The following is an 11,865-nucleotide window of genomic DNA, read 5'->3' as shown; positions in this document are numbered from 1 at the left end:
GCTGTGTCAAGCGTATAGTAATGATTACACATTGAAAATGTGAAGCTGTTCAGAGTTCTCTACTGTGATCAGAGTATTCGTGTATGTTTGTGTCTTGCTTGAAAATATAAAATAGAAGACAGCACCTGGAATTCTTCTGTTTCTCTCTTGGGGTGTTGCCATCTGTTCATAACAACATTCATCTATGCGCCCATAAAAAGAAAAAAAAATGATTAAATGCTTTTTTTTTTTTTTTTTTTAAAGGCTAAAGACCTAATAACTTTAATAAAGAAGAAAGCAGATTTAAGCTGATACCACCATAAATCTCTTTAAATCACAGAATAGTAATCTACTGCAGTTTTAACTTGTGTTAATAAGAACGGCATAGAATTGGCATTATCTGGTGATGTAACCTCAATGTTGATGACATCAGTCAACATTTGTATTAGGTTCTTTTGTACGTGCACACACAGGGTCCCTGTGATCTGCTGCAGCTGACATAATTAGAAATGGCTATATGTCAAAGTTATTGGTTTATATATAAAAAAATAAATAAGGGGTGGGTACATTTACAAATGTTATCTCTAAGTACTGTCTGTGTAAAAATGGTACCAAGAAAATGGACTGAATCTGAAAATTGCCGATCCTTGGACGCCTGATGGGAGCTTTGTTACAAGATTAATTACTGATCATTACCCTCTTAGCAATAATGTCCCCCCTGCAGAGGAAATCCAAGCCGTTTGTTTTGTTGTTTTCTTTAATTTTTTTAAATACAGAATTCAAGCAGGGGGTCTCCGGAGTGGAACCCCATTAATTTCACATCTGGGGACCCCCTGCTTCCAGAGGTACTTACCTCCGTGGTGGGTGCCGGAAGCCACTCCAGGGTTCACATTACGACTGCTTTTCAAAGCTCGCGAGCCAATAGGAAGCCGTAATGTCATCAGGTGCAACTTCCTATTGGCCCATGTGATCGGGGGCTTTAAACTGCAGAAAACTGCAGGAGATACAGGCACCCCCTTCGGAGGACAGTATCTTCGGAAGCAGGGGGACCCCAGAGCTGAAATTAACGGGGTTCTGCTCCCGAGACCGTCTGCTTCATTCTTGTATTAAAGAAATGAAGGGGGGGGGGGCGGTTTGGATCTGTCCTCTAAAACCTCATCTGAAAATGATTTAGATCAATGCAGAGAGAAGCTTTACTATTAGCAATTAAAAGGGATATTGAAATACTGTATATATATACATACATACACTGGTTGTGGGGCAATAACCTGTCTGTGATTGAGAATGTGTGCTTGTCCGTTACATCCTCAGTAGATTATTATTCTCTTTGTCTACACTCTGATTTTTCCCTGTAAATAATCTTCTATTCATTTACCTCCTATTTTGAATATACGTCTTAATGTAGTACTGTACTTTTATTGCTGCAATCCTATTATATGTAGCCCTGGTAAGAAATGGTGCTATAGTTCTATCCTTCTCCTGGTATAATCCCTGGTAAGGGCAGGTTGCCTGGAGTTATAATGGGTTCCCCCCACTTCAAGCACTTGCCCTGAGTGGTGGAGGTAGGTCACCTGACCCTGTGTCAAAGCAAGAGACACAGGGGCGGTGCCTGCTGAGATCATAAAAGAGCAGTGCATTTCCTATTTAGTGTGTTCTGTTCTGTCAGTCTGAGAGTAGTGAGTGAGTGAGTTAGTGAGGAGAGGAGTGATCAGCTCATGAGTAGAGCTGAAATAGCTGTAGTTAGTGAGGTGGACCAAATACCTCTCACCCTGCTTAGGGGGTGAGGGAAGAGCTAGCCCCACTCTGGATGCCCTTTGGGTCCAGAGTGACGGCAGGGAACATCATAAGGGAGAACAGTTAGTGGACTGTGCATCAACTGTACCTGTCGGCTGCTGCTGCTGCTGCCCAAGAGAATAAAGAGACTGCTGCTTTTAAAGATAATCCGTGTGTGAGACTGGAATCTCTCATCCCTGTGGGGAATCTCTGTGGTAAGGATTCCTCCCCGCATTCCTGGGGCTTACTATAGATGGAGGCGCTTGTTACGCCGGTGCTGCCCGCAGACCAGACCCGTCCCCTGAGCTGAAGGGGGAAGTGGTAATACACGCACCCGCAGCAAAGGGAGCGTGTCCGTAGTGTGGTATGAAGCGTTGCCAGGCCAGGTGTAGTAAGGTAGACAATACTTGCCGGTACCGGTTGTAGAGATAGAGTGAATGATGCCTTTCCGAAGTCAGGGAGTGGAGAGTGGAGATAGGTCGTAGTCCAAGCCGAGTTCAAGCGGTTACCAGAGTGAGCGTTGTCCAAGGAGTGCCGAGATCGAGAGCCAGAGGCGTAGTCGTACGAGCTGCGTCAGAACCTGTGAAAACACTGAGAGAATCCAGAAGTACTTCCATACAGAGACTATGTCGAGCAAAGACTGAGCAGAGAGGAGCTAGATAAAGCAGGAAGGTCTAATTAGGAACGGAGGCGGGACAGGAAGAGCTACAGGGAGACACTGCAGATTGGTGCAGGCATAACAGGCCAGGTGAGTCTTGTTAGTAACCTGAGTATGCCCGTGCAGTGTGCGGGGGCGGAGCCTGAGGTCCGGGGGACGGGAATAAGAGTGTGCAGACTGAGCTTGCTCCGTAACTCGTGTACGCGTGTGAACAGAGCCAGTGGATGGTGCAGGTGTGCGTGCAGGAGGGCGTGGGCGCGCCCGGCGCTGTGCAGAGGAATCGCCGAGGGGAGTGATTCCGCGACGCGTGTTGAAGGCCATCTTCCATTCATCCCCCTTCCTGATGCGCACCAGGTTATAGGCACCATGTAGATCTAACTTGGAAAAAATCTTGGCCCCCTGTAATTTATCGAACAGTTCGGTAATAAGGGGAAGGGGTAACGATTTTTAATAGTGATGTGGTTTAAACCCCTGTAGTCGATGCAAGGCCTCAACGATCCGTCCTTTTTCTTGACGAAGAAAAACCCAGCCCCTGCTGGGGAATTGGAGTGACGAATAAAGCCTTTCTTGAGATTCTCCTGTATATATTCATCCATAGCGTGAGATTCTGGTAACGACAAGGGGTAGGTCTTGGACTTGGGTAGGGAGTAGAGTTTTGGGAAGCAAGGAGCACAGCTGAAGTAGAAGTCTGCAGGGAGAATCCTGTAGAAAAAATGAATAAAGGGCACAACTCCGTGCTAAAACTGAGGGTGATTTATTGGATAAATGCACAGGGACAGAAACACAGCCCACAACCGACATGTTTCGTCCCACGGGACTTTATCAAGGTGTACCACATCACTATACCTCCTTACCTTTAATACACCCGTTTTGCGCCAAAATCGCCCAACCGAGTACACTGCGCATGCGCGCCGGCGAAGCGTCGCATCTCTGTGACATCGCCTCCCCTCTGGCACTAGTCCTAGAGTCAGAGACCACGTCACTGGGATGCGTCCGTTTCCACCCTGGAACGCATGCCAGCTGTGCTCCTATTGGGCGAAGGCGGAAGAGGGATGAAAGCTACATTTTTTTACACTCAACAACTTTATTAATGTTAAAAAAAGAGACAAACATATTTTGCCCATAGCTAAACTTTGCAAACAGACACAGTGCTACTTTAGTTTAGGATTACATTAAAAACAAACACTAATCACATTGAATAACCTTTGATAAATAAAGAGAAAGAAGATGTTTTAAGCAGTCACAAAGCTACATTTAGACTTCAATCATTTTAGAAGACTATATTCTAATCTAAGTAGATAAGTGTATTTAGGGAAGTGTATATGTTAAGGGGGGTAAGCAGGGTAAACCATATCTGCGGTAGTCGCGCTGACTGACCGCTAGGTCCCATGTTCATGTCCCCCCTTGACCTAGTATTATATACATGCTGGAATTATTTATAGAAGTTCCTATCTACCTATATGCTGTAATACAGCTTGTGAGTCCATACACTTGTATGAGCGTCAATCTCTACGTTTATACATATTGGGTAGGGAGTAACCGGGAACTAGATCGATCGGACAATCGTAAGTCCTGTGTGGCGGCAAGAGGTCTGACTGTACCTTATTGAAAACGTCCCGGAATTGATGGTAAATGGAAGGTAGAATAACTTCGGGAACAGAGGTATTGGCCAGCAGTTGATGAGTCTCGTCTGACCTCGGCCTCCAGGAAATGGGAGCAGAGGAAGTCCAGTCAATGAGAGGATTGTTAAGCTGTAGCCAAGGAAGACCAAGGGTGATGGGTATCCCAGGAGCGTGAGTGGCATCGAGAACTAAGATCTCCTTGTGCAGATGTGAGGACAGAAGCAAGGGAGCCGTCTCTAAGGAGATGTGGGCCGGGGTAAGAGGACGTCCATCGATACAGACGAGTGCGATGGGAACCTTCTTTCTCACGAGTGGTATGCGGTTTAACCTGGCGAATTCAAGATCCACGAAGTTTCCTCCAGCTCCTGAGTCAATGAAAGCGGCGGTAGAAGTCTTGAACTTATCGCCTGAAAGGGAGACTCTAAGTCTGTGGTTCCGAGAGGGGGTAACCAGGCTCACTAATAAAGGTCAAGCCACTTGGCTGCCAGAATGCCCTGCTTCAGCACAGACCAGAAAGGCATTGTGATAAGCGTATCCCCGGTATAGTCAGGGGTTAATGGGAGTCGTCCCCGTCCCCCCAGTATACGGCCAGAACCATGGACCCGGTACTTGTGGTTCGGATTCTCTCCAACCAGCCATAATGTTGTGAGAGTGAAATTATGTCTAAGTCCAGCTTTGGTACATTAGAAGCAACTCTGAAACTTAACCTAAGCGTTTTTCGAAGCTACTTTTTGGCTAACTTCTTATAGGAAGGTCTAGGAGCTCTGAAAATGAACGTGCGCGTCTTTCACTCTTCCCGAGGGACTTAGAAGAATTTTGTGATATTTTTTATTAAAATGGTGTATAAGGGTATATATATAAATATATTTTATGCACTGTATATGAGCTGGCGATTTCTAAGTCTGTGGTTCCGAGAGGGGGTAACCAGGCTCACTAATAAAGGTCAAGCCACTTGGCTGCCAGAATGCCCTGCTTCAGCACAGACCAGAAAGGCATTGTGATAAGCGTATCCCCGGTATAGTCAGGGGTTAATGGGAGTCGTCCCCGTCCCCCCAGTATACGGCCAGAACCATGGACCCGGTACTTGTGGTTCGGACTCTCTCCAACCAGCCATAATGTTGTGAGAGTGAAATTATGTCTAAGTCCAGCTTTGGTACATTAGAAGCAACTCTGAAACTTAACCTAAGCGTTTTTCGAAACTACTTTTTGGCTAACTTCTTATAGGAAGGTCTAGGAGCTCTGAAAATGAACGTGCGCGTCTTTCACTCTTCCCGAGGGACTTAGAAGAATTTTGTGATATTTTTTATTAAATGGTGTATAAGGGTATATATATAAATATATTTTATGCACTGTATATGAGCTGGCGATTTCTAAGTCTGTGGTTCCGAGAGGGGGTAACCAGGCTCACTAATAAAGGTCAAGCCACTTGGCTGCCAGAATGCCGTGCTTCAGCACAGACCAGAAAGGCATTGTGATTAGTGTATCCCCGGTATAGTCAGGGGTTAATGGGAGTCGTCCCCGTCCCCCCCAGTATACGGCCAGAACCATGGACCCGGTACTTGTGGTTCGGACTGTCTCCAACAAGCCATAATGTTGTGAGAGTGAAATTATGTCTAAGTCCAGCTTTGGTACATTAGAAGCAACTCTGAAACTTAACCTAAGCGTTTTTCGAAGCTACTTTTTGGCTAACTTCTTATAGGAAGGTCTAGGAGCTCTGAAAATGAACGTGCGCGTCTTTCACTCTTCCCGAGGGACTTAGAAGAATTTTGTGATATTTTTTATTAAAATGGTGTATAAGGGTATATATATAAATATATTTTATGCACTGTATATGAGCTGGCGATTTCTAAGTCTGTGGTTCCGAGAGGGGGTAACCAGGCTCACTAATAAAGGTCAAGCCACTTGGCTGCCAGAATGCCCTGCTTCAGCACAGACCAGAAAGGCATTGTGATAAGCGTATCCCCGGTATAGTCAGGGGTTAATGGGAGTCGTCCCCGTCCCCCCAGTATACGGCCAGAACCATGGACCCGGTACTTGTGGTTCGGACTGTCTCCAACCAGCCATAATGTTGTGAGAGTGAAATTATGTCTAAGTCCAGCTTTGGTACATTAGAAGCAACTCTGAAACTTAACCTAAGCGTTTTTCGAAGCTACTTTTTGGCTAACTTCTTATAGGAAGGTCTAGGAGCTCTGAAAATGAACGTGCGCGTCTTTCACTCTTCCCGAGGGACTTAGAAGAATTTTGTGATATTTTTTATTAAAATGGTGTATAAGGGTATATATATAAATATATTTTATGCACTGTATATGAGCTGGCGATTTCTAAGTCTGTGGTTCCGAGAGGGGGTAACCAGGCTCACTAATAAAGGTCAAGCCACTTGGCTGCCAGAATGCCCTGCTTCAGCACAGACCAGAAAGGCATTGTGATAAGCGTATCCCCGGTATAGTCAGGGGTTAATGGGAGTCGTCCCCGTCCCCCCAGTATACGGCCAGAACCATGGACCCGGTACTTGTGGTTCGGACTCTCTCCAACCAGCTATAATGTTGTGAGAGTGAAATTATGTCTAAGTCCAGCTTTGGTACATTAGAAGCAACTCTGAAACTTAACCTAAGCGTTTTTCGAAGCTACTTTTTGGCTAACTTCTTATAGGAAGGTCTAGGAGCTCTGAAAATGAACGTGCGCATCTTTCACTCTTCCCGAGGGACTTAGAAGAATTTTGTGATATTTTTTATTAAAATGGTGTATAAGGGTATATATATAAATATATTTTATGCACTGTATATGAGCTGGCGATTTCTAAGTCTGTGGTTCCGAGAGGGGGTAACCAGGCTCACTAATAAAGGTCAAGCCACTTGGCTGCCAGAATGCCCTGCTTCAGCACAGACCAGAAAGGCATTGTGATAAGCGTATCCCCGGTATAGTCAGGGGTTAATGGGAGTCGTCCCCGTCCCCCCAGTATACGGCCAGAACCATGGACCCGGTACTTGTGGTTCGGACTGTCTCCAACCAGCCATAATGTTGTGAGAGTGAAATTATGTCTAAGTCCAGCTTTGGTACATTAGAAGCAACTCTGAAACTAAACCTAAGCGTTTTTCGAAGCTACTTTTTGGCTAACTTCTTATAGGAAGGTCTAGGAGCTCTGAAAATCAACGTGCGCGTCTTTCACTCTTCCCGAGGGACTTAGAAGAATTTTGTGATATTTTTTATTAAATGGTGTATAAGGGTATATATATAAATATATTTTATGCACTGTATATGAGCTGGCGATTTCTAAGTCTGTGGTTCCGAGAGGGGGTAACCAGGCTCACTAATAAAGGTCAAGCCACTTGGCTGCCAGAATGCCCTGCTTCAGCACAGACCAGAAAGGCATTGTGATAAGCGTATCCCCGGTATAGTCAGGGGTTAATGGGAGTCGTCCCCGTCCCCCCAGTATACGGCCAGAACCATGGACCCGGTACTTGTGGTTCGGACTGTCTCCAACCAGCCATAATGTTGTGAGAGTGAAATTATGTCTAAGTCCAGCTTTGGTACATTAGAAGCAACTCTGAAACTTAACCTAAGCGTTTTTCGAAGCTACTTTTTGGCTAACTTCTTATAGGAAGGTCTAGGAGCTCTGAAAATGAACTTGCGCGTCTTTCACTCTTCCCGAGGGACTTAGAAGAATTTTGTGATATTTTTTATTAAATGGTGTATAAGGGTATATATATAAATATATTTTATGCACTGTATATGAGCTGGCGATTTCTAAGTCTGTGGTTCCGAGAGGGGGTAACCAGGCTCACTAATAAAGGTCAAGCCACTTGGCTGCCAGAATGCCGTGCTTCAGCACAGACCAGAAAGGCATTGTGATAAGCGTATCCCCGGTATAGTCAGGGGTTAATGGGAGTCGTCCCCGCCCCCCCAGTATACGGCCAGAACCATGGACCCGGTACTTGTGGTTCGGACTGTCTCCAACCAGCCATAATGTTGTGAGAGTGAAATTATGTCTAAGTCCAGCTTTGGTACATTAGAAGCAACTCTGAAACTTAACCTAAGCGTTTTTCGAAGCTACTTTTTGGCTAACTTCTTATAGGAAGGTCTAGGAGCTCTGAAAATGAACTTGCGCGTCTTTCACTCTTCCCGAGGGACTTAGAAGAATTTTGTGATATTTTTTATTAAAATGGTGTATAAGGGTATATATATAAATATATTTTATGCACTGTATATGAGCTGGCGATTTCTAAGTCTGTGGTTCCGAGAGGGGGTAACCAGGCTCACTAATAAAGGTCAAGCCACTTGGCTGCCAGAATGCCCTGCTTCAGCACAGACCAGAAAGGCATTGTGATAAGCGTATCCCCGGTATAGTCAGGGGTTAATGGGAGTCGTCCCCGTCCCCCCAGTATACGGCCAGAACCATGGACCCGGTACTTGTGGTTCGGACTGTCTCCAACCAGCCATAATGTTGTGAGAGTGAAATTATGTCTAAGTCCAGCTTTGGTACATTAGAAGCAACTCTGAAACTTAACCTAAGCGTTTTTCGAAGCTACTTTTTGGCTAACTTCTTATAGGAAGGTCTAGGAGCTCTGAAAATGAACGTGCGCGTCTTTCACTCTTCCCGAGGGACTTAGAAGAATTTTGTGATATTTTTTATTAAAATGGTGTATAAGGGTATATATATAAATATATTTTATGCACTGTATATGAGCTGGCGATTTCTAAGTCTGTGGTTCCGAGAGGGGGTAACCAGGCTCACTAATAAAGGTCAAGCCACTTGGCTGCCAGAATGCCCTGCTTCAGCACAGACCAGAAAGGCATTGTGATAAGCGTATCCCCGGTATAGTCAGGGGTTAATGGGAGTCGTCCCCGTCCCCCCAGTATACGGCCAGAACCATGGACCCGGTACTTGTGGTTCGGACTCTCTCCAACCAGCCATAATGTTGTGAGAGTGAAATTATGTCTAAGTCCAGCTTTGGTACATTAGAAGCAACTTTGAAACTTAACCTAAGCGTTTTTCGAAGCTACTTTTTGGCTAACTTCTTATAGGAAGGTCTAGGAGCTCTGAAAATGAACGTGCGCGTCTTTCACTCTTCCCGAGGGACTTAGAAGAATTTTGTGATATTTTTTATTAAATGGTGTATAAGGGTATATATATAAATATATTTTATGCACTGTATATGAGCTGGCGATTTCTAAGTCTGTGGTTCCGAGAGGGGGTAACCAGGCTCACTAATAAAGGTCAAGCCACTTGGCTGCCAGAATGCCCTGCTTCAGCACAGACCAGAAAGGCATTGTGATAAGCGTATCCCCGGTATAGTCAGGGGTTAATGGGAGTCGTCCCCGTCCCCCCAGTATAAGGCCAGAACCATGGACCCGGTACTTGTGGTTCGGACTGTCTCCAACCAGCCATAATGTTGTGAGAGTGAAATTATGTCTAAGTCCAGCTTTGGTACATTAGAAGCAACTCTGAAACTTAACCTAAGCGTTTTTCGAAGCTACTTTTTGGCTAACTTCTTATAGGAAGGTCTAGGAGCTCTGAAAATGTACGTGCGCGTCTTTCACTCTTCCCGAGGGACTTAGAAGAATTTTGTGATATTTTTTATTAAATGGTGTATAAGGGTATATATATAAATATATTTTATGCACTGTATATGAGCTGGCGATTTCTAAGTCTGTGGTTCCGAGAGGGGGTAACCAGGCTCACTAATAAAGGTCAAGCCACTTGGCTGCCAGAATGCCCTGCTTCAGCACAGACCAGAAAGGCATTGTGATAAGCGTATCCCCGGTATAGTCAGGGGTTAATGGGAGTCGTCCCCGTCCCCCCAGTATACGGCCAGAACCATGGACCCGGTACTTGTGGTTCGGACTGTCTCCAACCAGCCATAATGTTGTGAGAGTGAAATTATGTCTAAGTCCAGCTTTGGTACATTAGAAGCAACTCTGAAACTTAACCTAAGCGTTTTTCGAAGCTACTTTTTGGCTAACTTCTTATAGGAAGGTCTAGGAGCTCTGAAAATGAACGTGCGCGTCTTTCACTCTTCCCGAGGGACTTAGAAGAATTTTGTGATATTTTTTATTAAAATGGTGTATAAGGGTATATATATAAATATATTTTATGCACTGTATATGAGCTGGCGATTTCTAAGTCTGTGGTTCCGAGAGGGGGTAACCAGGCTCACTAATAAAGGTCAAGCCACTTGGCTGCCAGAATGCCCTGCTTCAGCACAGACCAGAAAGGCATTGTGATAAGCGTATCCCCGGTATAGTCAGGGGTTAATGGGAGTCGTCCCCGTCCCCCCAGTATACGGCCAGAACCATGGACCCGGTACTTGTGGTTCGGACTCTCTCCAACCAGCCATAATGTTGTGAGAGTGAAATTATGTCTAAGTCCAGCTTTGGTACATTAGAAGCAACTTTGAAACTTAACCTAAGCGTTTTTCGAAGCTACTTTTTGGCTAACTTCTTATAGGAAGGTCTAGGAGCTCTGAAAATGAACGTGCGCGTCTTTCACTCTTCCCGAGGGACTTAGAAGAATTTTGTGATATTTTTTATTAAATGGTGTATAAGGGTATATATATAAATATATTTTATGCACTGTATATGAGCTGGCGATTTCTAAGTCTGTGGTTCCGAGAGGGGGTAACCAGGCTCACTAATAAAGGTCAAGCCACTTGGCTGCCAGAATGCCCTGCTTCAGCACAGACCAGAAAGGCATTGTGATAAGCGTATCCCCGGTATAGTCAGGGGTTAATGGGAGTCGTCCCCGTCCCCCCAGTATAAGGCCAGAACCATGGACCCGGTACTTGTGGTTCGGACTGTCTCCAACCAGCCATAATGTTGTGAGAGTGAAATTATGTCTAAGTCCAGCTTTGGTACATTAGAAGCAACTCTGAAACTTAACCTAAGCGTTTTTCGAAGCTACTTTTTGGCTAACTTCTTATAGGAAGGTCTAGGAGCTCTGAAAATGTACGTGCGCGTCTTTCACTCTTCCCGAGGGACTTAGAAGAATTTTGTGATATTTTTTATTAAATGGTGTATAAGGGTATATATATAAATATATTTTATGCACTGTATATGAGCTGGCGATTTCTAAGTCTGTGGTTCCGAGAGGGGGTAACCAGGCTCACTAATAAAGGTCAAGCCACTTGGCTGCCAGAATGCCCTGCTTCAGCACAGACCAGAAAGGCATTGTGATAAGCGTATCCCCGGTATAGTCAGGGGTTAATGGGAGTCGTCCCCGTCCCCCCAGTATACGGCCAGAACCATGGACCCGGTACTTGTGGTTCGGACTGTCTCCAACCAGCCATAATGTTGTGAGAGTGAAATTATGTCTAAGTCCAGCTTTGGTACATTAGAAGCAACTCTGAAACTTAACCTAAGCGTTTTTCGAAGCTACTTTTTGGCTAACTTCTTATAGGAAGGTCTAGGAGCTCTGAAAATGAACGTGCGCATCTTTCACTCTTCCCGAGGGACTTAGAAGAATTTTGTGATATTTTTTATTAAAATGGTGTACTGTATAAGGGTATATATATAAATATATTTTATGCACTGTATATGAGCTGGCGATTTCTAAGTCTGTGGTTCCGAGAGGGGGTAACCAGGCTCACTAATAAAGGTCAAGCCACTTCAACAGGTCAACAGGAAGGGAGAAAAAGTACTTTCTACCCATTTTTAGGTTCAGCGGTAAAATGGCAAGTTTCTATGGAACTGCATCTCGGCTTGTGACTGTGTTTTTCCCGGTCACACAAAAATGCTGAAATTCGACTTATACAGTGTTTTTGCTTATTAAACTTGATGAATTCTCTCCTCTTGACTGTAGAATAGTGTGTAAAGCAAAGCACAATACATTCCTATGTG

The sequence above is a fragment of the Ascaphus truei genome, unplaced genomic scaffold (assembly GCF_040206685.1).
Source record: "Ascaphus truei isolate aAscTru1 unplaced genomic scaffold, aAscTru1.hap1 HAP1_SCAFFOLD_248, whole genome shotgun sequence".
Lineage (NCBI taxonomy): Eukaryota > Metazoa > Chordata > Amphibia > Anura > Ascaphidae > Ascaphus > Ascaphus truei.
The sequence above is the reverse complement of the archived record's forward strand: the minus strand, read 5'-3'. Positions refer to the sequence as shown.